Consider the following 25,046-nt stretch of genomic DNA (forward strand, 5'->3'; position numbering starts at 1 on the left):
TATATACTTAGTGCTATATAGAGTATCATATGGGTTTTGTTGCAGAGCCATCCCAAAACTTAGTGGCTTGGTTGTAGTAGACAGTTCTACTGGGTGGGTCTTTTTCTGGTTCAGGCCAGAGTCCTGATCTCATCTGCATTCATTCATGTGGCTATTGGTCATTTGGCAGGTTGTCTGGGGCTGACTGGTGGTAGATGAACTTGCTCACAGGTCCAGTAGTTGTGAAACAATCGAAGTATCTTGGCTGTTTGATTCTACTCATACAATGAGCTAGGCCAGGCCTATGCATATGGTGATACCGGCTGGGGCTCCAAAATCCAGGATGAAAATAAATTTTAAGTACCATCATCAAGTTCCATTGATCAAAATATATGTGGTGAAGCCACATATATTGTGGGTCTTAATTGTGGGAGCCATACAGGGTTATGGACAGAAAAACAAGTGAAGGGGAGCCTAGGTGCCGTAGTTGGTTAAGCAATCAATGCTTGGCTCAGGTCACGATCTCAGGTTCACTGGTGCATCGGGCTCTGAGCTCAACACAGAGTCTGCTTAGGATTCTCTCTCCCCTCTCCTCACCTCCCCACTCTAAAATAAATAAATTAAAGAACAAGTGAAAAATGAAAAATTAAGGAGCTTCATTTTATTATTCTACCACACAAAAAGTATGAATTGGAAAACTGAAGCACTAATTAGAAGAGCTGACACCTTGGAATGATGGACCCGCCTCTAAGGAGACAGTTTCCTTCAATAATGCCATAGAATTTTCTCATATCATCCTATATTGTTAGGAGTTCAATCCTTCCCTACTCCAAGATATTTGTTTCCCTGTGGAAAGGACTCCACAAGGATAACATTCTGGCCTCTCTGTAGACCTTGACTTACTGTTTCTCATGGAAAGTCAAGCAAATTCTCTGTGGTGTGTTTAAGAGGAATATATAGGGTAGCTCTTTTCTCTCACCATGGAGGTGAAATTGGTTGAAAACAGCACATGTTCTTTGCCATGAGGTAAAAGCAGAAACCAGTTCAGTGTCACTGTGCAGGTGAGCCTGTTTATTTTTAATTTTAATAACATGAAAATCACCTCTCCACAGGTAAAAGCCACACCTTCCAGTATCAGCTTTATGACATCTTTATGTGTACTTATATGATACTGTTATCTCCCATTTGCCTCAGTCTTTGGTCTTATGTCTCACTTGGATCAGAATTTGGGCCCTTTCAAATCCTAACACTGGTTAAGGGGTGGACATATGAAATTAACCACATTCAGTTCAGAAAAGTAAGTAATATATGGAACACAACTTGAAAACTAGGAACTTCCTTCCTAGCTTTCAGTTTCTTGAATGCAATGTCTGATGTGTGTACCGCATTGGAACCATCCAGAGCACTTGTTAAAAATTCTTACTTCTGGGCCCACCCCAGACCTACTGAATTTCTGACTGTAAAGGTCAAAGAATGAACCATCTTCAACAAACACACAAGATGGTTATTTATTTTAAATTACTTTTAAATTACATAAGTAATAAAAATATATTATTTCCAAAGTACTGCTCCGTTCTTCTCTCCAGACATCCACATATCACATTTCCCATCTTGTCGGCTTACCAAAGCAACCACCATTTTTGCTTCAATATGAATCCTGATAGACCGTTTTCTTCGATATTGGGTATGAGCTAGACAGTATTTGCGAGATTTTTCCACCATAAACCTATATAATTCCCTCCTTTCCATATTGTATTCTTTTGAAGGAAGTCACAAAGTCCAAGCCACATGGAGGCTAGGGGAGGAGGTGTGGCTAAGCCCCACCTCCTGGGGGAGGCATACTGTTTACGAACGGTGGAATTCTTCTGCAAGGAAGGTTTGTCTCTTCTCTCCTATTTATTTATTTATTCAATCCTCTATATCAGCATGGACTCCTGTATATTTATTTTACATTCTGGGTTATAACCCAGTAATATGTTATTTTATTGTTTATAATGTACTGCTAAAACATGTTTATTTTATTGCTCAAAATTGTTCCAATTTTGCCACTGGAAGCTCTTTTGTGTGGGTTTCTCTGTCCCTTTGACATGACATCACCATTTGTTTTCTGAGCACTTCCTTATTTTTGAGACACCACAAGATGCTCCAGACTCATTTTGTGTTTTCCCTCTTTTGTTTTTACATTTGATAAATTTCTATATATATTTCAGATGATTTTTCTTTATATATTTTAGTTGGGTGTTGTGTAAACATTCATAAGTGTTTTTTTCATGTCTTGCTTGTCATGTAATTTTGATATCGGGATAATTATGCATATCTTTCTTTAAGGTTTTTTTGTGTGTCTTAAGAAGATGTCCCTTACTCTTTTCATAGAAACACACTGATATTTTCTTTTAGTAAATTTATAGTCATGTTTTTACTTTTACAATTTTAATACATTCAGAATTTATTCATGCATGTGATACGAGAAAAAGATACAGCTTTATTTTTTTCCACATAAATAATTACCCTCACATCATTCTGCCTTGTGTGGGATTGTCATTCTATCATCTACCATATTCACACAAAGTGAGTCTGTTTGGGGGTTCCCTATTTTGTTCCATTGATCTCTTTGTCTATTCCTTCACCAATATAACACAGTTTCCATCACTAGAACTTTAAAACATTAAGAAGGGCATGTGATGTAATGAGCGCTGGGTATTATGTAAGCCTGATGAGTCACGGACCTCTACCTCCAAAACCAATAATACATTATATGTTAATTAATTGAATTTAAATAGAATTTTAAAATAAAATATGCCTTAATTTGACTGGGCATGGACTTTCTTATGTATGCCAGTTTTGAGAAACCCAGTAATCTAATGCAGGGTTTCTCCATCTCAGTACCAGTGACATTTTGGACCAGGTAATTGTTCTGTGGACTGTCTGTGCCTTGTAAGGTGCTTAGCAGCATTCCTAGTCTCTGAACACTAGATGACAGTGTCACTCTCTTCCCCTTGTGACAACCAAAGCTGTCTCCAGATGTTGCCAAGTGTTTTCTGGGGGACAAATTTACCCCCAGTTGAGAGCCACTGGCCTACGTAATAAATGAAAATCTTGATGTAGATTACTATATTCCTGGGTATGGTAATGCTGGATACATGGGAGCATTGCACTTCCCTGTCCCCTTGAAATTAGGCTTCGATATTTGTCTTTGTCATGACATGATATGTGTCCCCACTAAGTGGAAGCATTTAAAAGTCAATGTTGACATTTCCATGTTCCCCCTTTTCTCCTGTCATGGAGAGTTTGAAAGCATGAATTACATGGTAATGTATCTTCCAGGGACTTAGTTGAGCAGAGCCCCTACTAAGTCACATTGAACATATAGTGTAAACTAGAAATCAACATTTTAAGCCAATGGGGTTTTTGAGTGTTTGCTATTTTAGCATAATTCAGACTATCCTGACTGCCTCTCTACTGTGACTTAATTAGAAAATTATTGATGTCCTCTCTTTGCCTTCAGTGTCTCAATGCTGGGGGTGGGGGTGAGCAAACAAGCTATCTAGGCAAGTGAGGTTGGCAGAAACTTTTGTTCTTCTTTATTAATGCTTCCAGATACCAATTAAAGAACTGGGAACTAAACACTCTCATGACATGAAGAGAGGGTTCTATTCCAAGCTCCATCAAAAGCAGGAGTATAGTTTTCTTGCATCTGTTTGATGGTTTCACTTCGGCAAAGATGCTTCATCTTATTGGATATTCTTTTAAATACTGTATCCCTAGGAAAATCCCCCAAAAAACAAAACAGGGTCAAAGAAAAATAGATAAACACCTTCATAATTTTCAGGGAAAAAATCACAGAGAACTGCATTTGAACTTGGGCTTCAGTCTAATCTCGGGCTCGTTTTTACTTCTATCTGCTTTTATCAGTACTTCTAAAAACATTTCATGATTTAGTCTCTAGATGTATCGGGTTAGAGGCCTTGCTAGTGACCATTATTCTCAAATCTAGGAAATAAATCACATTCAACAAAACAGTACAATGACCTCTTCAGGTTATTTTATGGTAGAGGCTCCCAATATTTTCCCATGTTAGCTGCAGAGCACTTCTCTCATACAGTCATCAAAGGCTTGTATAATACAGTGTCTATATTTAAATGTTCTGTGCTCTCTGCAAATCATTCCCAATGCCAGTGAAACAAATTCTAAGGAGTTACTCTGTGGAGAGTTTGGATTATTTAAAGAGCCTCCAGCTCTCCACACACCCTTTGGAGCCATTTCCCTGGAACGGAAACTCTCTCTCTAATTTTCTAAATTGGTAGGTGTGCACCATTACTCACCAAGCAAATTTATTGCTTAGGAAAGTGGAAACAAATGTCATTGGCTCATGCCAGTTATAACTCCAACAGGTGTACAGCTCTCCTGCCCATCTACATCATCCCATTTCCCTTCTCCTTGGCACCCATTTGCCAGAGACTACTTATTTATGTTACAATTGTTCGGAACCCAGTTCTGTGGGATCCTGCCAGGCAATGTCATTTTCACTGTAAGTGACTTTTGTAAACAAATGAAGTCAGTTCTATAATGGGGGGCTAATGGTACTGAAATTCAATTGCTTGAATGTCAACATTGGCACTTTTGATCACTAATATTGAATGGGTCCTTCATGTATCAAAACATTGGGAGCATTTACGCTCAGGAGCAAGATCATTTCTTTGAAGTTGTTCTGTGAACAATATGAGAACAAAAATGATGTTAATAATGGGAAAAAGTCTTTCCAGAATCCCCCCAATGCAAGACTGTTGGGTGCATAGTTGGCTCTCAATAACCTCAGTGAAAACACCCAGAGCTCACCATCATCTTTGATTGCCAAAACAAAGACTTGAGAGTTTTACAAAAGTACCTGCACTGAGAAAGCGAGTAGTCAAATTTTAAACTATGCTTGTCTGGAGAGTGTCATACCTTTGTTTAAAATAACCCTTCTGTTGCTCTTCTAGATGACAGCATGGAATATCTTCAATAGGAAGTGTGGAAATGTGACTCTGCATACTTTTATTCAGTAATTATGATGATAATAGCAAATTTATGGTGTGTTTACTATGTGCCAAGCACTGTTTGCTAAATGCTTTCCTGGATTGATCTCTATAGGCTCCATGAAAACAAGATACCAGCAGTCTATCCCCAATAGCTGGAGGCACATAGAGTGCCTGGTACATGGAACTGTTTTCTATGTACTTGTTGAATGAATGAATGATCACAGAAACCCATCTGATCTTCATTATTATCACCTGTTTGTCAATGAGGAAATTAAGCTCAAAGGTCACCCATCTCCAATAACTGGAGGAGGAGGATTTGAACACAGGTTATCTGCCCATAAAGCCTGTGCTCATGAGCGCTGTGGTGTCCGTTTATTCTTTCAATTTTAACCTGCAGAAGAACAGAAAATTCAAGGAAAGCAGTTTCACAAGGATTCACTGTTTCCTAGTTTCCCCCAACTTATTACAGTAATTATAGGGGGGCCAGTACGAGTCTAGTTTCCCTGCCCATTCTGGGAAGAAGTGTAAATGCAGGGTAAATAAAGAGTGTCATGTCTGAGGAACCAGGACGTGAGGGATTAGAAAATTATAGACATCTTGTGCAACTTTGATGAGATTTTACTGGTCATATCACACCAATTATACAGGTCTTTCTGTTCACATAAAGTACTCATGTAATCACGGACACCTACAACTGACCTCTTCTTGGAAGATGACAAAGAATTCATTGTACAGGGCTTTATTAGACAGTTACAACAGGTGAAAACTTCTGCATTCCTTTTTCATTATGCCTTTGGCACTTCTGGGAACAGGAAAGGCACTGGGTTGCTTACATACCTGACCAGGGCCACGCAATTTTGAGCCGGCCAGAGTAGCTACTCTTGGGTGAAGCAGTAGAGAATAATGCCTTCATTGTCAAGTGAGCAGGAAAGCCTGCAGCTGCCCTGCTGAAAGGTAAATAGGAGGGGAGATTCTCTTCACATAAAAACCAATTCTAATGCACCCTACATTCCTTGGACCATCACATCAAACCACACGTGGCATGAAAAAGTGCAGATTTCAATTTAGGTAATGTACACGCCGTTGAAGGTTAGCAGAGGACCATGACCAGGCCAATTCATCTTCAGTAGATTAATGTCTGGGTTAGGCAGGTATGTCATAAAACATGGCCAATGCAGGGAGACGCTCAGGGCTCGCCTCCTTTTTCTCTAATGCACTGCAATGCTTGCCTGCAAGAGAGCTTTGGTACTAGTAGGGCTATTGCTTTTAAATGTTGCCTCTGACCCAGATAATGTCAAAATGTCTGAATGCATGTGATCCTCCTTTTCCAAAAGAGCATCTCTAATGTAATGCAAATGCACATTGTAGGGGAAATTCCAGCTGAGAAAATGAGGCCTTATATTTCTAAAACCATATACATGTCAATAGCCCATTATTCTCCTGTTTTAAATGTAATTGCAGCCCGGCTTTGAATGAATTCCTGAAATAATAAAATACATTGAGTAGCAGTCACTGACTCTTTGCAGTTATTTTATGCCTGCTCTTCCTTCCCTCCATCCCTCCCGGCCTCAAAAAGCTTGAAGAGGTGGTGGAGAAGGTAGGGGAGGAGAGAGAAAAGCAAGTCAGATTCCTAGTCTCAAGTGTGTTATCGGAACACTGTGTGCAAAGAGACTCTGCTGCATTACAACATCGGTGCCTCCGAGCCATTTATGTAAATGTATCGTGCATGGTCCGATTTTGCATGACAAACCATTTCCAGGCAATTAAGAATACTTATAATTGTTTTCTTGGGTAGCAACTTTCTTCAATTTCCAATTGTCATTTAAAGCTAATGTTTCCTGTAAAGCCTCGACAGCAATCATTTTGAATGAACACTTCAAAATGGCTTTCTTTCTTAGTCATGGAAGCTGTCCTGCCTCTTCTTGATAAATTTAACAGGTGTGGAGGACACCCTTTATTGCCAGAACCGGTGAATTTAAAGGGACCATTAGTTCATTCAAACGCCTTCTGATCTCCTCTCTGCTCTTCCCACCCTCTCCTTGTCTCAGATTGTCTAAGAAATGCTTCTGTGGTTAAGGGTAACATGGATTAATTTTACATTTGGGAGACCCACAGTGATCTTACTCATGCTTTTCTCTCTTCAGAAGGTAATTGAGACCATGTCTCATTTTAATAAGTAAAATTCAGATGTTGCAACTTCCTGGAATACAGGTGTGAAACTTACCAGCGATATTTCCAAAAATAGCAAGGGAGACCCTTTTCAAAACCTAAATAGAATGTTAATGCAGCACATCCTACACATTTGCAGGAATTCTGACTTCTCACTCACTTTTCCCTTCCCAAAATATCAGAGTGAAATATGATTCTCTATCTGAAAAAGTTCTTGAATTCAGTGGTTCCCTTACCTGTGACTTGGGTTAATTTTTATAAGGGGAAGATTGCTCCAGTTCAAATTTTTCTCATAATTGCCCATAGGAAAACACCTTTGGGCGATCGCTGTGATTCTTTGGCCCAAGGCTCTCAAATCTGCTTTCTAATCTTCTTTGATTTCCGAGTTCCATGATAAACCATGGTGCCACCTCCTAGAAGAAAGGGTTTCTTGAGTTGATCATCTAGACTGCTTTTTGCTGAATAAAAGCACATAACACTCAACAAAATACTCAACCAAAAGTTGCTTAAAATAGAAAACATTCCTTGTTTCCACAATAAGATGGCCAGAGGAGGTGATTCCTGAGTTGTGTTTGGGACTTACTGAGAGATGAGGGCCCCTCTCTTTCTAAGCTTCTGTTCTTTGTATTCTCAGTCCTGGGAAGAGGTCTCCCCTGATGATCTCAGAATGGCTGCCGATGTTTCAATCATCAACATTTTTTGGAAGCACATTCTAAATGGAAGGACGATAAGAAGTGATGGCAGAAAAAAGTCTTCTTCATACTTCTTATATCATCCCATTGACAAGAACTGCTCTTATACCCACCTTATAACCAATAACTGACAGAGAGGAAAGGGTTATTTATGTGTCTCCTTATTACAGCAGGAGGCCCCTCCTGGAACTGAGCACATGGCTACCCAACGAAACTGGAGTTTTCTTAAATAAGGAAGAGAGGTGGAATGGTGGACAAACACCTCATAACGTTTGACCCATTAAGGTATAAAAGAAGTAAAGTGCCACCTTATTCCAATTAGCCATTCGATTCTTACTTGTTCTCTCAGATAAATGTAATGCCTCCTAATCAGATTGGGAAAACTTGACAGTGCAGTCTGGTCAACCGGTATTTCAGTCTTCAATCAGAATCAACTTTCCACTCCAGTGAAAAAAAATTGTATCACATACTTGCATCAAGTAAGATACTAGTTTGTTTTCCCTGGGCAAGTTTGGCATTGCAAAACACAGATTGCTTTGAAACTCAGATAGCTTTTAACTTGGCTTTACAGAACTGTGATTATATGTTTCAATAGAAATTATCAAAAATTGTGGTTGGACTTCTAGTCAGCCCCCCAAACCCTATACCTCCCAGGAGCTCCCTGGAGTATACTGCTGACTGTACCCCCGCACTTACATCTTAATTGTTTCCTGAACAATAGTTACAAGTTAAGCAGCTGTAAGTCTTGGGTCACCTGTATAAATACTTGGAATTTACCCCCAAACTCTGGTGTTATGCCAAACAATTTGTGTCCTAAAGCAATCAAATCAATCCTTTGCTATAGCTACAACTTATTTCTTTGATGTCTCAATGAGATCATCCTTAAATATTTGAAAGAGATGCAGTGCCCTTCCTGCAATTGTCACTTGGCTTGGAGCCATATGGATTTGCTGCTTCTGATCGTGTAATCCGCATAATCAAAAGTTTTTCCACCTCAAGAGTCAGCCCATTCCATTTTATTACTCCATGCTGATTGCATCAGCCTAGGAACAATCGATGCCATGTGGCACCCTTTGCTTCAGTAGCAGCCTTAACGTGGTCAAACATGAATTTACCTCTTTGGGAGCCTTATGTATTTGAAGTAGTTTTAAAGATAAGGGTTAAAAAGGTCTAAGAATATTTACAAGGACCTTTTTATCATTAAAAAATCTTGATTGTATAATGGGATGCCTTGATAATCAGTTAGTGGAGTTTGGCTACCAGTGGCCCCAAATCTTGTTCTCTGTCATATGTGAGGTCTGACAAGAGCCCAAGACCAATATTGCAGGCATCCAGTGCACCTGATTTTCTTCTCTTCCCTGCTTCCACTTCAGTATCACCGATTCTGTCTGCTGGTGCAGAGTTGGAAGGTTAGAAGCAGGCTATGATGACAGTGAAGGTTGAGGAGGTGTCAGGGAAAGGGGAAGGGGTTGGAGAAGAGGAAAATCCTCCTGGGGAATGGCAGAAAGGAATAGGGAGACATTAGCTCCTAGAGGTACCTAGAGGATGCAAAAATATATTAACAAGTATGATGGGAACTGCCTATAGTGGAATCCCCAAACATTATTTACCAAGGTGTTAAGAAGAACCTAAGAGCTTTCATCTTTCTTTAATTTATGTCACAGATTGCATTCAGATAAATTCCACCTCTTATCTGTTTCTCATCACGCTGAACTTCTATCAATGTTTGTAACCCCGAGGATAGACAAAACTAAAATTAGCTCCACTTCAGTCTGCAGGGGGAATTTGTTGCAGATAAAAACAGTCTCTTTAGGTCTTTACGTCTATAGTAGTTGATTAGTCCCTGCAGTAGGGAAAATTAAATTTTGTGGTTGAGACCCAGCGTGCTTGGATGGTTTAATAATATGATGGCCATCATCCAATGGCTAACAACCAAGAACTAAGGTACACTCTGTACTTTACTCCCTCATGCAACACCTGAAAATCCTGGGGCGAATCAAACAGCAAATTAAAGCTCAGACAACCCTCACCTGCAAACCATGCACGGTATAAGGAACTCATTTTAATGTTTTTTGGCTGAAGTCATAGAGGATAGGGATACAGAAGAATGGCCACGAAGGAATCCTGGTAAGTTCTGAAAGCACCATAGTTTGTGATGTTTTTCCCCTTTCCAGTTTCCTATTACTTTATGCTTAAAAGTTAGTGACTTTTTTTCCTCTCCAAATTCCAGGAAGTACAAGAGCCAAGCTGAACACTGGATAGAAAAAAAGTCTTCTAAATAGGTGTATATGCAAAGGGTTGGGACCATTTGGAAAGAACAGCATTCGAAATTTAACTTTGTGTCTGTGGAACAGCCCCTCTGATCCTAAGCTGAAACTCCTTGCTGTGACCAATTCAGGGGCTCCCTTGACTCCAAATAGTGTCAAGCTGATGAGAAAAACCAAACAGGCAAAAGTACCACTTTCAAATGGATCTTGAATTTTTTTTTAAGATCAGATCTGAACGTACGACAATGTTTATTTTAATGATATGCATTTATATTCTCAAAGAAATCCCCAGAGAAAAATTTGGGTATCTTAATGGATTTATAGTGGGTGTGGGTAGTGGATTAGGGACAGAGTTCATAAGCTGAAAACAACCACGACAGAAGATATGTGTCAGTTTCTGTCATCGATATAACAAGTTACCACAAGCTGAGTGGCTTATAACAATATAAATGTATTATCTGACAGTTTTGGAGGTCAGAAGTCCTAAAATGAAGGCGTTGGAAAGACTGTATTTCTATTGGAGGCTCTAGGGTGAATCAGGTCCTCCTTTAGATTCCAGAAGCTACATTCCTTGACTGGTGGCCCCTTCCTCCACCTTCAAAGCACTTCACTCCAATTTCTGCTGCATACCTCTCTTCTCTCTGATTTTGACACTCCTGCCTTTTTCTTACAGACATTTGTGATTACACTGGGCCCACCTGGATACTCTAGGACACTATCCCCATCTCAAGATCTTTAATTGCACCTGCAAAATCCTCTTTTTCCACACGAGGTAACATATTCAAAACTTGGGGGATTAAAAGGTGAACATCTGGGGGGGGGCTGTTATTCAAGACTCCCACAGAATATTTTAAGTCAACTTCCAATTCAATTGTTGATTCTGGGATGTGTGCTCTAAATTCCTTCTCAACAGGGGAGGGAGAGTGTGCGGTCTCTATACCACTGTGAAAATTCTTTTCTAAAACTCCATTCTGAGAGCAGAGAGATGAGAGTGCTTTTGCTTCCAGTTCACAAAACTTTAAGAGCTTCCCATAATGTAAAATAAAATGTAAATACATGCTTAGCAAACCATCCAGTTTTTCCCATATGGTCCCAACCCACTTTTCACTGTTATTTCCACTTAAATTCACTAACCCTATGGTGTGTTTTCTTTCTCACAAAACTTTACTTAAGCTACTCCCTCAGCCAGTTCTTAAATGTGATCAACATCTAATCCATTCTCTAACAGCTATTTCATATGCCACTACCTCCATAAAGGGTTTCCAGAGAGTTGAATTTGGAATTATCATTATTGCAATTACTAACGAATGCAAAGGATGTAAGACTCAAAGAGATTTCATATACATGATGTCATTTGTTTCCAAACCCTATTAATATTAATTGACTTCCTTCATTTCTAGATAAAGAAATTCAGTCTCAAAGAATTTGGAGTCTTGTGAAACCAGAATCTCTGAATCCAGACTCAAGTTTGTTTTTACTATTTTTTATAGCCTCTCTCTAGGTCGTCTCTGTTGTCTCCCCTTGATGTTTCCCTTCAAACTTTGTTTCTCTTTTATGGCATTTGTCATAGACTTTTGTATCCTAGCTACTTGTATTTACCTGCTCATATCTGCCCTTCTGTAGGCTCTGAAAGAAGGAACCCTGTCTTGCAATTTTGTATTCCATATAGACCCCAAGAAAAAGAACTGTCATTTATTGAGTGCCTATTGCATGCCAAGAACTTCCTATTTTGTATATTGTTTGTACTTCCCACTTGTGAAAAAGGTATTATTATTTTCACTTAATAAATGAAGGCATTGGGATTTAGAGAAATTGCATACATTTTTCATGAATACACAGCCGGTCAGCATGATTCTCAAGCCATATTCTTTCCATACACCCTGCTACGTACACACTCAATAAATTTTTGTTGAAGTGAAGCAAATACCACTGTAGTATAACTATTGTGAAATGGGTTTTCCTGAGGGAAATGGTAAGGTAAGTGTGGAATTTGCCTTGAGGTGAAGCTCCAGGATTACATTCTGAATGCCAAAAACCACGGAAAAAAAAAAGGGGAGAAAGCTTCGTGTGTCCACCTTATATTTTGAGGCCATCAAAATACCCTCCCCTATCAGACAACTGACACTTGAAACCAAAGCTTGCTTGAAAGGCATGATTTCACCCTTCAGTAAATAAAAAGTACCTTACACTCAGTTAGCCAGGAGAAGTGATTTAAGTTTTATTTCTGGATAATAATTGAGTAACACTTTGGTATGTGATTCACTGCCAAGTGGACGCCGCTGGTTTCACACAGCTGTAGTTAGGGATGACAAGAGCTATTTACTCAGAAAATGATAATGCAATTGGATGTTGTACTGAACCCAAGGGCAAGATAATTTCTGTTATGCTGTATCACAGCCCTACAGTTAGAGTCAGTTTGGTCAGCCGGTAGGTAGAGCCTATGTGGTTGACGCTAATTCATAAGATTCAGTTATAGAAAAAGAAAGCTTACCTTTATTTCAAATTAAATCAAACGGGGCAAAGATTAAGACCCAGTCAATTGGTATTTTCCAGATTCATAGTTTACTTTTCAAGCATATAGAATGTGTTTTTCCCTTTAGACTTGTTTAACTAAAATGTTTACACTTTTGACTCGGTAATCTCACTCTTGGGAATGTACACTAAGGAAATGACTTAAAATAAGAAGAGAAGCAATAGGCATATTTTTTGCAACATTATTTGTAATCATGAAACATTGGAAAAAACCTAAATGTCCAGCAATCAATGAATGCCTCACAAATTATGGCACATCCTCTTAAGGGAAACATTATGCTGCAATCAAATTGTAATTATGAAGGCCATTCACTAAACAAATATACAAAACCATGTTGCAATATGGGAAATGTTAATGATGTACAAGTAAGTGAAAAAGTGGAATGCAAGCCTAGTTAAGGTATCCCGTTGTATGATTTGGGAGGCAATTCACATATACTGGTCAGGTCCCTTTGGCCAGTAGTGTTACAAAGTCCAGGCTAGTCTACCAAGTCCTCAAGCCCTCCCCATTATAGAATCGGAGATTTGCAAAGGCTTTTCAGTGTCTGAGAGATAGAAGAAGTCTGGTGTGTGTCAGTCATCTCTCCATGTGCTGCTGCAGCCTGTGGCTGAAGGTTGCTGGCTACAGAATATAACTTTGTCATTTCTGGCCATGTCCAGAAGAAAGTAGCTAAGGGGAAATCTCCTGCTCCAGTAGGTGGCAGAAGGGCCAAAGTGATGTTTGCTTTCCAATAATACTTGACAATGGGGATTCTCCAGCAAAATAGAGATAGTCCTTGGTCTCCATGTTCTGTTCATCACCTTACCCACCTATCCCCACAGGGCACAAAGATGCCCAGAGTAGTGGCATTATAAAAGTTCAGAGTCCCAATTCCCTCATGAGCCAACATTGATGGAGAAAAGGGCTATGGTGGAATTACAGCAATGTCCATTGGAGGCTGTGTAGCCAAATTGTCACAAGTAGAAAATTCAGGCTATAGGAAGGATTGCTACTTCTGAGCAGAGATGATTGGACATTGCCAAATACCAAGGAAACTGAAGGGGTATCTAGGAGGAGGGAGGTGAACATTGTTTTCAGGATATAGCTGCATTTCCCATGCTCTGTTCCTGACCGTGAAGGCCACATTGCAGCTGTTGGAACTCTTAGATGATTGCTGTTCTAATCAAAGCAAGTTCTTCACGGGAAGACAAATATCTGATGTCATGTTCATTTGAGAGAATGCATTCACTAGTAGCCTGAGCCCCAAGCATACAAGTCCATGGTACACTTAGCTCTTTGTTTACCCAGAACAAGACTGGGTCAGAACTAGTTCCTCACTGATACAGAGCCATCTTCTGTCTCCATCTTCGCTGAGGCCAGTCATAGTCTTTTGGTTTCAACTCCCCGACACTTTCATCTGTTTTTACCCTCATGCAGATGAGATTTTAGGAATTTACAGCCTTTAGGCTTTGGTTGTGGCCAACTTAACCCACCTGATAAAACTTCTTTCTTCCAAATCTCAAGAGACACTTGTTAATTTATCTATTTCTCCTATCCTCACTCCCAAATCCCTGATCATTATAGGCAGATTTGTTCTTTCACTTCTCAAGATTGTCATGCAGGAGAAAGGATTGATTTTGATTACCTGAAAACTTCCTCTTACTCCCTTTGTTTAAGAAAAAGGGAAATCCAGAAGACAGACCTTGGTTGCTTCAAAATAACCTCTTTTCAACATGGCGTGCTGTCACCTGAGACTTGAGTGAACAGAGAAGAAGAGAAAAGGAGGGTGGGAAAAAAGAAAGGAGGGAAAGAAATAGGAGATGAGAAAAAAAGAAGCTATGGCAGAATGGAAGGAGGAGATCTCTCTTGCAAAAATTATAAAAATTTTAAAAAGTACTATGTGTATGAAAGAGGACATGGAGGGAATATAGAAAAAGTAAGATAGATGAGTTAGACCTTTGGGATGGATCTTATTTTTCTTTTTAACATTTCTTTTACTTTGGTCTAATGGGGTGCAAAAGCAATGGTTGGTGAAATAAATTGAAATTCATTTGCCAGAGTACTTTAACATGGAATACTGGAAAATTTTGACTGAGAGGATGAAGACCCTGTATTCCACCCCAGCTCTGCCACTTAATTATGTGACAAACAAGTCATGTAATCTCTCTCTGTCCAAACTCATTACAAAATCTGATTATCTCTAAGAGAAATTGTTAGGACATTTTCATCAGTAACTGCTAAGATATTCATGATGTCTGTTTATGATTTCAAGTGAACAAAATAGGCAGCAAACTTGGTTAGCATCTCATTAGATTTGTTGACATGAAGCTGTAAACCCAAACCAAAAATTTAATTATTCTGAGATACCTAAAGAGCAAAGAGATTCCCAAAGAAATGCAAAGTAGGAGTTTGGTATATAGAGAATAAAGGACGAAGAAGACGTAATAAGTGGTACACAATCAAAGCCTGGAGAAATGAAGGGCTCACAGTTTCAACACCCCATCCAGTGTTTCAATGACTTCTATAGGATTATCATGTTATTTTGAACAGTGATTTATAAATACTGCTCTGTGGAGAGTTAAGATTCTTCCAACATACTACAAAAGCTACTGTAAGGGAGCAAGGGTGGAGGAGAAAAAGTAGTAGGAGACAAGGTCAAAGGAGTGCCTGCTACCCAAATTTTGAACTACTCATAGGAGGGGATAAAAGAAATCGACCAACTAGAGGAATTCCATGTACAGCCTTATTATATATAGGAATTCTGCTCTCCCTTCCAAAAAAACCCCAAAAAAGTCTGGAGCAGAAAGAAAGTTTCATTACTTTAAAATACCTTTGAAAAGCCCTGGTCTGTATTACACTTGCATATCTTCACGACTTGTTTACACCTAATATTAAATCATGGCATCATAGAACAGAACAGACTAATCCAATGAGACCCATTAGAGGACACTAGCGGCCCTATAGATAACGCCATTCAATGCTTCATTCAGAGTGAGTGGTTTTTTTTTCTTTTTGTTAGTTTGCTTGTTTGTTTGGTAGCCACAAAACTTGTCCTTCTCCCCCTGTATAAACCAGTTATTGAATTAAACTGCATCCTGGAAAGAGATATAGACTGAGGAGAAGCAGTTCCTTTCAGCTTAGGGCAAGCCTGAGAGGAGCCTCAGCTGTGACCCTTCAGCAAGAATGCTCCTGGTGACTGGAGCCCAGGAATTTATTTCCGAAAGGGGCTATGCCACACAGCATGTACTACAGCCTACCCCTTGTATCACATAGTTCCCTTCATTTCCTTGAATAAATTTACTCCATCTGGAATCAGCTCTTCCAGGATTCTAGTTGGTCTCTTTTCCGGATGGAACGTACAAGAAAAAGGTCAGTGAACTCACGGGCCTAGTCCTCAGCTTTATCTGTCCTCCAGCTACAGGAGGTGAGAGCTTATTTGCAGTTGCCAAAGGCCCCTGATTTTCACATTTAGCCTTAAACTGATGATTAACCATTCCCAGGCATTTATTATACTTTCCCCAATGTACTGATTATCCCAGGAAATATCCATTTAATTTCTTAGCTCTTGCAAGAACTACCTCTTTCCATCCCATCCCCACATGCGTAGTGTTAAATGCTAGAAATATTGCACGAGCCCTGCATTTCCCTCCACAGGTGTCCCTCCAGGTTCAGCAACGGTGAAAGTCTTTAAAATTCTACTGTAACATATTCCAGGGGCTATTAATCCGAATAATACTAATATTGTCAGTGATGGCGTCCTCATTGCCAATCAGAGAAGCACAGATCCAACTCCAAAATCTCATTCACAATCTGCTTTGAAAAACCAGGCCTGGTACCAACTGTGAGAGAATGAGAGCCCTAGGTCACAGACGCTATGATGGAGATTCGCATGTAAGAATTTTATTGAGAGGGGCGCCTGGGTGGCTCAGTTGGTTAAGTGTCTGCCTTCTGCTCAGGTCATGATCTCGGGATCCTGGGATCAAGCCCCTCGTCAGGCTCCCTGCTCAGCAGGGAGTCTGCTTCTCCTTCTCCCTCTGTCCTTCCCCACCAACTCATGCTCTCTCTCTCTCTCAAATAAATAAATAAATAAATTAATTAATTAATTAATTAAATCTTTTCAAAACAAGAAGTGTATTGAGGAAACAATGCTCTTGGTAACAACTGTAAGGAAGTCAGGGAAGCAGGACTGGACACATGGACAAGTTGAACCATGATGCAGTTTCAGCTGAGGTTTAGCCAATTCAACAGGGAATGCTGAAGAGAGGTTAGTCCTTCAGAGAGGTCTCAAACTAAGACAATCACAGCACCACATGAGCAGCCATTGATGCGGGCTGCCCAGAGGGAGAAAGCATAACTTTTACCAGTGCCTCTCAGCTGAGAGCAAAGCTTAGGGAATTGCCCAGCTGTGAGACATTAGCCACCACCCCAGAAAGCAGGGGGGATAAGTGGCTCCATTTTCACTGGTGAAATCCAGGTAGAATGTGACAGATGCTACTACAGTACCCTGTAGTACCCTGTAGAAAAGTGCATGTTTCTACAAGGGTGTTATGAGTGACCTAAGTCACTGGGAATCTCCTCCAGCTGAAAAGTCAGAGCTGTAAACTTCTCTGATCACATGCAGCCCAATTTCCACCTTCAGTAAATGTTTAGTAAATGCCTATTGGAATTCTGCAAAATACACTACCATCTTAAAATGTCTTTTTCTTTCCCTCTTTAGTAAGTGCTTCAAACTTGTTTTCTATTTCCATTTTTGATGCTAGAAATACCTTCTCTAATATCTCTACTAAAGAAAATAATTAAAATACTCACATTAATAAAGTATAAAATTCAAGAATTTCCTGTGGTTACCTTTAAGTAGAGAGGAAGTTTAAATTTCTCCTCCAATATTTAATGAAACACATATGCGTGTGCAAACACACACATGCAAAGATTTTTTCCCCCGTGTTCTTAATGATATGCTGTAATTATTGAAATAAATAAAATGTCTTGATAGGGAGATCCAGTTGTGAACTGAAATTCTTGGAAAAGAATTGCAAAATTATAATTTCAACAATTGTCACTGCATGAAGGCTAATTTACTAAATTATGTTAGGACATAATTGGCGAGTTGATAATTAAAATATTGAAATTTCAGGAAACAGCTAATATCTTTGTTGAATACCTTTATTTCCTTGGTTCTCTATGTAAAGGAAATACAAAAAGCAAATAAAAATGCAGTAAGATGCTTGGTAAGTAGAGTGTAAAAGTTGAAAGACCATAAAACCGAAGTATAATAGACATCTATTTTATCTGACTACCCAAAGCTCCTTGGTGACATCATTTGCCTACTTTCTCAGTCTGTGTAGTTCTGGTGGAGCTGATGCTATCTTGTGGCTCTAGAAGTGGCCACAAGAACCAGGCCAGGTCAAAGTATTCACTCATCCTAATCATAGTGACAGGTTCAAGGATGGGCACTTGACTCTAGCCAGATCATTGAAGAACTCATTCTAGAACATATTCCTGACTTTTGTTTTGTTTTGTTGGGTTTTTTGTTTGTTTGTTTGTTTGTTTGTTTTGGACATCTGAGTCTGGCTATGCCTGGAGTCAGTCTAATGATAAGTCAGTGAGTGAGGGTCCTCCTGATGACTATACCACAATTGCTTTGTGAACACTCAGGCTGTAAATTTTGCTACTTTTGTCGTCTAGTTGTAGAATTGACAGGTCACTGTTGAAAAGAATAATAATTTCTCTGCTTTCCTTTGCATGCATTTCTTAAACTCTCAGTCACATCTCAGGTTCCTTCTCAAAGGTAGTTTCCATATTGTTTGGAATGATGTCTACTACGTGACTCCAACTTAAGTTGTGCTTGTTCTGAGTAAAGAATCTTCTCAGCCTCTTAAGAATTTATCCAGAGTAATTAGATACACCCTGATTCGTCCAAATGTTATCCAAAGGCTAAATATCTGTGGCTCTAATTGTAAAAGCTCATTAACTTTAAATACAGCTAAAGTTATTGAGGGGAAGAAAATCTCAGTAGAAATACTCTAATAGATTGTCTAGGAAGACTGAAAAGGAAAGGTTTGTATATCCAATTAATCTTGATGTTGTCTATATCATTCCACTTACTTTAGAACTGAATCTAAGTGCTTGAGCAAGAAAACATATCTTGCAAGATATTCAGCAGACTTTAATATTTTCGATCATCTCCCAGGGCAACCAAATAGCAGATGAGGGGAAATTTCTCTTTAAAGAATTTTTCCAGCTAATAAATGAAGAAGAAATTGTACAACTAGAATATTATCATTTTGCAAACTCTAATGAATTCATACTTCTGAATTAGTGCTTCTGGATGTTGATTATCGACAGATCCTTGCATCACTAACAACCAGAAGGAAGCACTCAACATTGCTAGAGTAGTCTTGCTGGAAAAATGTGAACCTATATCTGACCAAGACTCTAGATCAGGGTTTTTCAACCTCAAAATAACATTTTAGGCCAGATAATTCCTTGTTTTGTGTGTGTAGTGGGGGATGGTGTCCCCACAACATTGTCTGCATTCTCAGGTGGTTAGCAGCATCTCTGGCTTTTACTTACTAGATGCCAGGACATCCCTGTGTTATGAAATCCAAAAATCTCTGAAGACACTACCAAATGTCCCCTGGAGAGGGGAACAAAATCACCCCATCCCCTCACAGTGAGAATCACTCTTCTAGATTCAACTACCAATTCACAAGAAATGCATAAGATCACCAGACACTGAGCAATTATAAAAGACAAATAGCTTTTTCTGGTTGCTTGCAAGGGAAAAAAAAAAGAAATGGAAGGAAACTCCATAGATTTAAAAGCAATTTAAGAGATATATTGACTAATTGCAATGTGTGGACCTTATTTGGATTTTACTTGAAACAGTAAAAACAAATAAATAGTTTGAATACTTACTATTTTTAAGAATCATTGCTAATATTTAGGTGTACAGGTGCTGCAGATAAGTTTTTTTTTTTAAGAATTCTTAGCTTTTAGAGAAACAGAAATAGTCAAAGACGGAAGATGATGTCTAGGGTTTTCTTCAAAGTAATATACGAGTGGGGCAGAGTGATGTATGGGAGAATCAGTGATACAGATTGGCCATTAGTAGATACTTTTAAAAACTGGGTGAGCGACAATTGAGAGGTCTTTATACAATTATGCTTATATTTGTACAAATTAAAAAACTCCTTAATAAAAGATAAGGTGAAATATTTCTAGGAAAGATGATTTCTTTGGAGGAAGGACTACACAGAACATTATAAGACCAGAAAATACCTATGTGCATAATATTCATAGGCCTTAGGGGGAAAGCAGCTCTAAATTTGTTTTTAATCATCTAGACCAGGTTCTTTGTTTTTTGGGTTTTGTTTATTGTTTTGATGGGGTTTTGTTTGTTTGTTTGCCTTTTCGGATTTTTTTTTTTTTTTGAGAATACCCTCCTTGTAATGACCCCTCTTGTGGTAAAACTATCAAAGATTATAAAATAGTTTCACCAGATGGCCATCAGGGCCAAATACATTTTAACTTCCTCACAATGAGGTTGTTTAATAAGACTACCATCTAATGAATTCAGCTAATAATGTGTGCTAATCAACGTTCCATTTCTCCTGCCCAAATTCACAAAATAATTTTTAAGTTTTCTTATTTTTTCCTTTCTGTAAATTCATATGCTGGCACGTCCACTGCCACAACAATAAATCAGCATCAGTTGAATTGCTGCCTTAAGCTCTTAATGGCTCTTTTTGCCTGCAGACTCTTCCCTCACCAGTTCATCATGCACACAGTTATCTTTATAAAGCACAGACATGATTATATCACCTCCTTACCTAAGCACCTCAATGTCTTCCAAATTCATCCACATAACTTCTTAAATCCTCAGTCTGGCAGTTGCAGCTCTCTATGAGTTAGATGTTGGATATTTCTCATTATTACTCACCATATTAAGTCTGACCACCTCACAACAGATTCACACATGAACTCTATGCTCCAAGGGTCCCCTTTCCATAAATCCACTCTGCAATCTCTTCTCTACTTACATTTATTCATTCTACACCTACATTGCACATCTGTCCCACTTTTATTTTTGTATTCATACATATATTTCAGTGCTTGACTGATCACCATCTACTCTACAAATCATTACCCTTTTTTGACCAGTTGGGGTTAATCACTCTCCCACTGGCCCATTCCTCTGTATTTGTTCCACTATTAGTCAGTTTTCAGTCATTTTGGATGAAAGTATATCTGTCCAGGGGAGCCTGCGTGGCTCAGCCAGTTAAGCAACGGACTCCTGATTTCAGCAGGTCGTGATCTCAGGGTCACAAGATTGAGCCCCATGTAGGGCTCTGTGCTCAGTGGAGAGTCTGCTTGAGATTCTCTCTCTCTGCCCCTCTCCCACCATGCTCTCTCTTGCTTTCTCTATAATAAATAGATAAATCCTTTTTTAAAAAAATAAAGTTATCTCTGTCCAGTTTTACTACTGCACTGGATTTTCTAGCAAGACAGAAACTGTATTTTATCTTTTATGGCTGTGGCACCTGGTCACATACAAATTGCATAAAATGTTTGCTGAATTAAGTATGGTGATTATTTTGATTCCATAAAATAACTAAATCAATCACCCAAAGTAGAAATGCATGCAAAAGATCACATGATTCGCAACTGGCATTTCAAAATAAATAGAGCAGAAATCCCTGTAAGGTGATCCAATCACCATAGGAAAGAGAGAAAACATACGTGATAAATTAAAATTTCAGGATGAGGTTTGATTCCTAAATCCTACTATTCTCACCTCTCAAAGAAAACTAATCAACAAAGGACTAGAATATGAACAGAACTGGCACTAGAATATTCCCTTATTGATAGCTGGATACACACTGACAATTTTTGTCTTAGCCCAGTTTCTCTGGAGAACAGAAGTTGAAGCAAGGGCTAAGCATTAATGCTTAATTGACAATTAAAATATTTGGAGCAGAGGAAGAAGTGAGGAAAAAGAAGTGAGACAGAGAAGCACGAGAGGTAAATACAAGATGACCGTGCCCCACAAAGACTCCCAGCTGGTCACTTGGCTGGAATTCTCTGGATAGCCTATTGAACTTCAGAACAGTACACAGAATGAGATGGAAAGAGAATATTTCTGCCTTCCCTTCCCATATGCTGTTCCCAACTGGGCAAACTTTGCTCCAGGTTATGTCACCTGGCTACTTCAGCAGCTTCTGGGAAAGCCATATTCAGGTAATAATAATAACAATAATCATGTGCAATCCCCATGGAGTTGTGGTTCTTCATTTGTGTCTAGAAGTAGTAAGATAAGCTAATATTTAAAATATTATGATTCTATGGCTCCATGATATCCTCAGACTGACCAGTAAGTTGAGCAACTGTTCCTATACCTCTCTAACATGGTTGAGAGGTCTAAGTATACAGAAAGTGTGGGAAGACAGTCCTTGATTTTAACAGAAATTCCCCAAAGCTTCTAGTAGTAGTGAAAATAGCAGTCTCTGCTGAATCAGTCAAGATTGAGTTCGGAATCTGCAATTTATCCAACTTCAGCAAATTCCCCAAACCTCTCTCCCAGACCGAAGCAACAATTAATCTGCTTTCTGTTTATATAGGACTTGAGTATTATGGATACTTTATATAAATGGAATTATACAATGTGTGGTCTTTGGCGAGTGGTATATTTTACTAAGCATAATGTTAAGGTTCATCCATGTTGTGCCACATGTTAGTACTTCATTTCCCTTAATTGCTGAGTAATATTCCATTGTATCAATATACCCATTTTATTTATCCATCAGCTTGTTGGTATTGAGTAGTTTCCACTTTTGACTATTTTGGGGGTCTTTTTGTTGCTTTTCTAATTTAAATTCAATTTGCCAACATATAGTATAATACCAGGTGCTCATCACATCACTTATTTTGAATAGTGCTGCTATGAACATCCATGTACAAGTTTTTATGCGAACATACATTTGTGTATATCTATATCTATATCTATATCTATATCTATATCTATATCTATATCTATCTATATATGTTACTTGGTCATATGGTAACTTAACTTATTATTGAGGAACAGCCAGGCTATTTCTCAAAGCTGCTACACCATTTCAGGTTTTAGGTTTTCAATTGGAACCTATGTTTGAGGTTCCAGTTTCTTGTTATTTGTTTTTATCTTTTTTATTATAGGCAGTCTAGTGAATTTCATGAAGTGAAATCTCATTGTGGGTTTGATTTACATTACCTTAATTACTAAAGATGTTAAACATCTTTTCATGTGTATATTGGCTATTTGTATATTTCCCTTGGAGAAATATCTATTCAGATTCTCTGTCCATTTTTTTAATTGGGTGGTTCTTATATATTTAGATACATATCTCTTATCAAATATATAATATTCTTTTTTTAAGATTTATTTATTTATTTATGATAGACATAGAGAGAGAGAGAGAGGCAGAGACACAGGAGGAGGGAGAAGCAGGCTCCATGCTGGGAGCCCGACGTGGGACTCAATCCCAGGACTCCAGGATCGCGCCCTGGGCCAAAGGCAGGTGCTAAACCACTGAGCCACCCAGGGATCCCCCTCAAATATATAATTTTCAAATATTTTCTTCCATTGTATAAAACTGGGAAATGTGAGTCTTCCAACTTCACTCTGTTTTTTCCCCAATATTGTTTGGCCATTTTAGTTCCTTTCCATATCAATATGAATTTTAGAATCAGTTTGTCAGTTTCTGCAAGAAACACCGCAAAGATTTTGATAGGGATTTCATTAAATTTGCAGACCAATTTGGTGAGTATTGTCATCTTAACAATTCAAGTCTTTCAATCCATGAACATGGGATTCCTTCCCATTTAGTTGGGTTTTCTTAAAATTTTAAAGAAGATTTTATAGTTTTCAGAGTATAAATTTATTTCTATTTCTCTCATTATGTTTATTTCTAATTCCAAACTATTTTTATTAAAACCAAACCTCCAAACATCCACTTTCTAGTTTGTTTTTGTTCTTCCCTTATAATCTCTGTATATTGGTGTAGCAATATGTAAAACAATTGAATCAGCAGTAGCATATGTAATCCTGCCCAAAACTCATGAAGGTTATAATGGGGAATTGATGTGGTAGAAAAACCCCAAGCTTTCAAGGTCAATTTCCTGTTTCTCTCCCATTCTTAACGTATCACCTTGGGTTAGTTATCTAATTTCTGGGCCTTGGTTTTCTTATCAGCAAAATAATAATAGCTTATATTCATGTCTTTCTTATATCTTAAGCACTCTTTTGAGTGTCTTGTACATAGTAACTAATTTAACCTTTCACAACTCAGTGAGGTAGTCACTAAAATTTATCTTCAATTCATAGTTGAGAACAATGACATTCTGATTGGCTAAGTGATTTGTGCAGTCACATGGTAGGTTAGCAAAACCACATGTCAGGCTAAGACAGTTTGGCCTCTAAGGAGATGCTCTTCACCACAATAGTAGATTAATACCTTCCTCATTGGTAGCAAAGGAAATTAAATGAGGAAAAAATGCTGGACACATGGTAGACATTTTATAAAAGTTTTTCTTTATTAGACAAAAATTTCCTCAATTAATCATGGAAGCCTGCTGTTCTTTTCATTGAATAAAAAATATTTATATGAGTGAATCGTCTTTACTTATATTAAAATAGTCAATACATTGGGGCAGCTGGGTGGCTCAGGTCATGATCCCCGCGTGGAGCCCCATGTGGGGCTCCCTGGTCAGTGAAAAGTCTGCTTCTCCCTCTGTCTGTCACTCCTCCTGCTTGTACTTTCTCTCTTTCTACCAAATAAGTAAATAAAATCTTTAGAAACCTAGTCAATACAAAGGTGGATTAGTAATGAAACCAATATAATATAGGCTTTGGGTTCCCTTCTTTGCACCAGCCCCTTCCAAGTCCCTGTATCTGATCTATAAGTTTATAATCTTTGAAAAAAAAATTTCCTCAAACTGTGTGAGTTTTAGATCTCACAAAGGCAGATCTACTCCTGAATATATATTATCAAGAAAAATCAGATAATAACCCAGAGATTTCTAGTTTGGCAAAGTGAAAATGGAATGTCACCTATAACTAAGATAGCAAAGAAGAAGGAGGAAGAGGAGGAGGTGGGGATGAAAATGAAAGGAGATTTAGGGAAAGAAGAAAGTTTGGTTTTAGATGGGTTCCATTATGGATGCGAAAGGAACAGTCAGATAGATGGAGGTGTCCTATTTTAGCCATGCTGGGACAAGGATACAGATAAAGGAACCTCGGCAAGGATGATAGTTAAAGCCACAGTTATCAATTCTATCACCTCAGGAAGATAAGTAGCGTTAGCCAGTAGTTCTCAACTACAAGCAATTTGCCCCCTCCCCTCCCCCTGCCTCCCCACCCAGATGCCTG

General features: G+C 38.6%; 2 long non-coding RNA genes across 4 annotated transcripts in view; one reads left to right on the top strand and one right to left on the bottom strand.

Moving 5' to 3' along the window:
• Window positions 1-2,506: 2,506 nt before the first annotated feature.
• LOC121496310 overlaps window positions 2,507-25,046 on the bottom strand; it is a 41,600-nt gene continuing 19,060 nt past the window's right edge. The window contains exons 2-5 of one of the 3 annotated variants that reach the window (XR_005989145.1): window positions 7,403-7,579; window positions 5,835-5,944; window positions 5,250-5,388; window positions 2,507-3,740 (exon numbers count right to left, since the gene is read on the bottom strand). This is a non-coding gene — a long non-coding RNA (uncharacterized LOC121496310). Of the gene's footprint in view, window positions 3,741-5,249; window positions 5,389-5,834; window positions 5,945-7,402; window positions 7,580-7,749; window positions 7,879-25,046 lie in introns of all 3 variants that reach the window. The other 2 variants (XR_005989143.1, XR_005989144.1) reach the window with 2 other exon arrangements.
• Window positions 9,839-11,931, top strand: LOC121496309. The gene is made up of 3 exons (XR_005989142.1): window positions 9,839-9,985; window positions 10,799-10,897; window positions 11,526-11,931. It is a non-coding gene; the product is annotated as an uncharacterized LOC121496309 (long non-coding RNA).

This window comes from Vulpes lagopus, chromosome 7, assembly GCF_018345385.1.
Source record: "Vulpes lagopus strain Blue_001 chromosome 7, ASM1834538v1, whole genome shotgun sequence".
NCBI lineage: Eukaryota > Metazoa > Chordata > Mammalia > Carnivora > Canidae > Vulpes > Vulpes lagopus.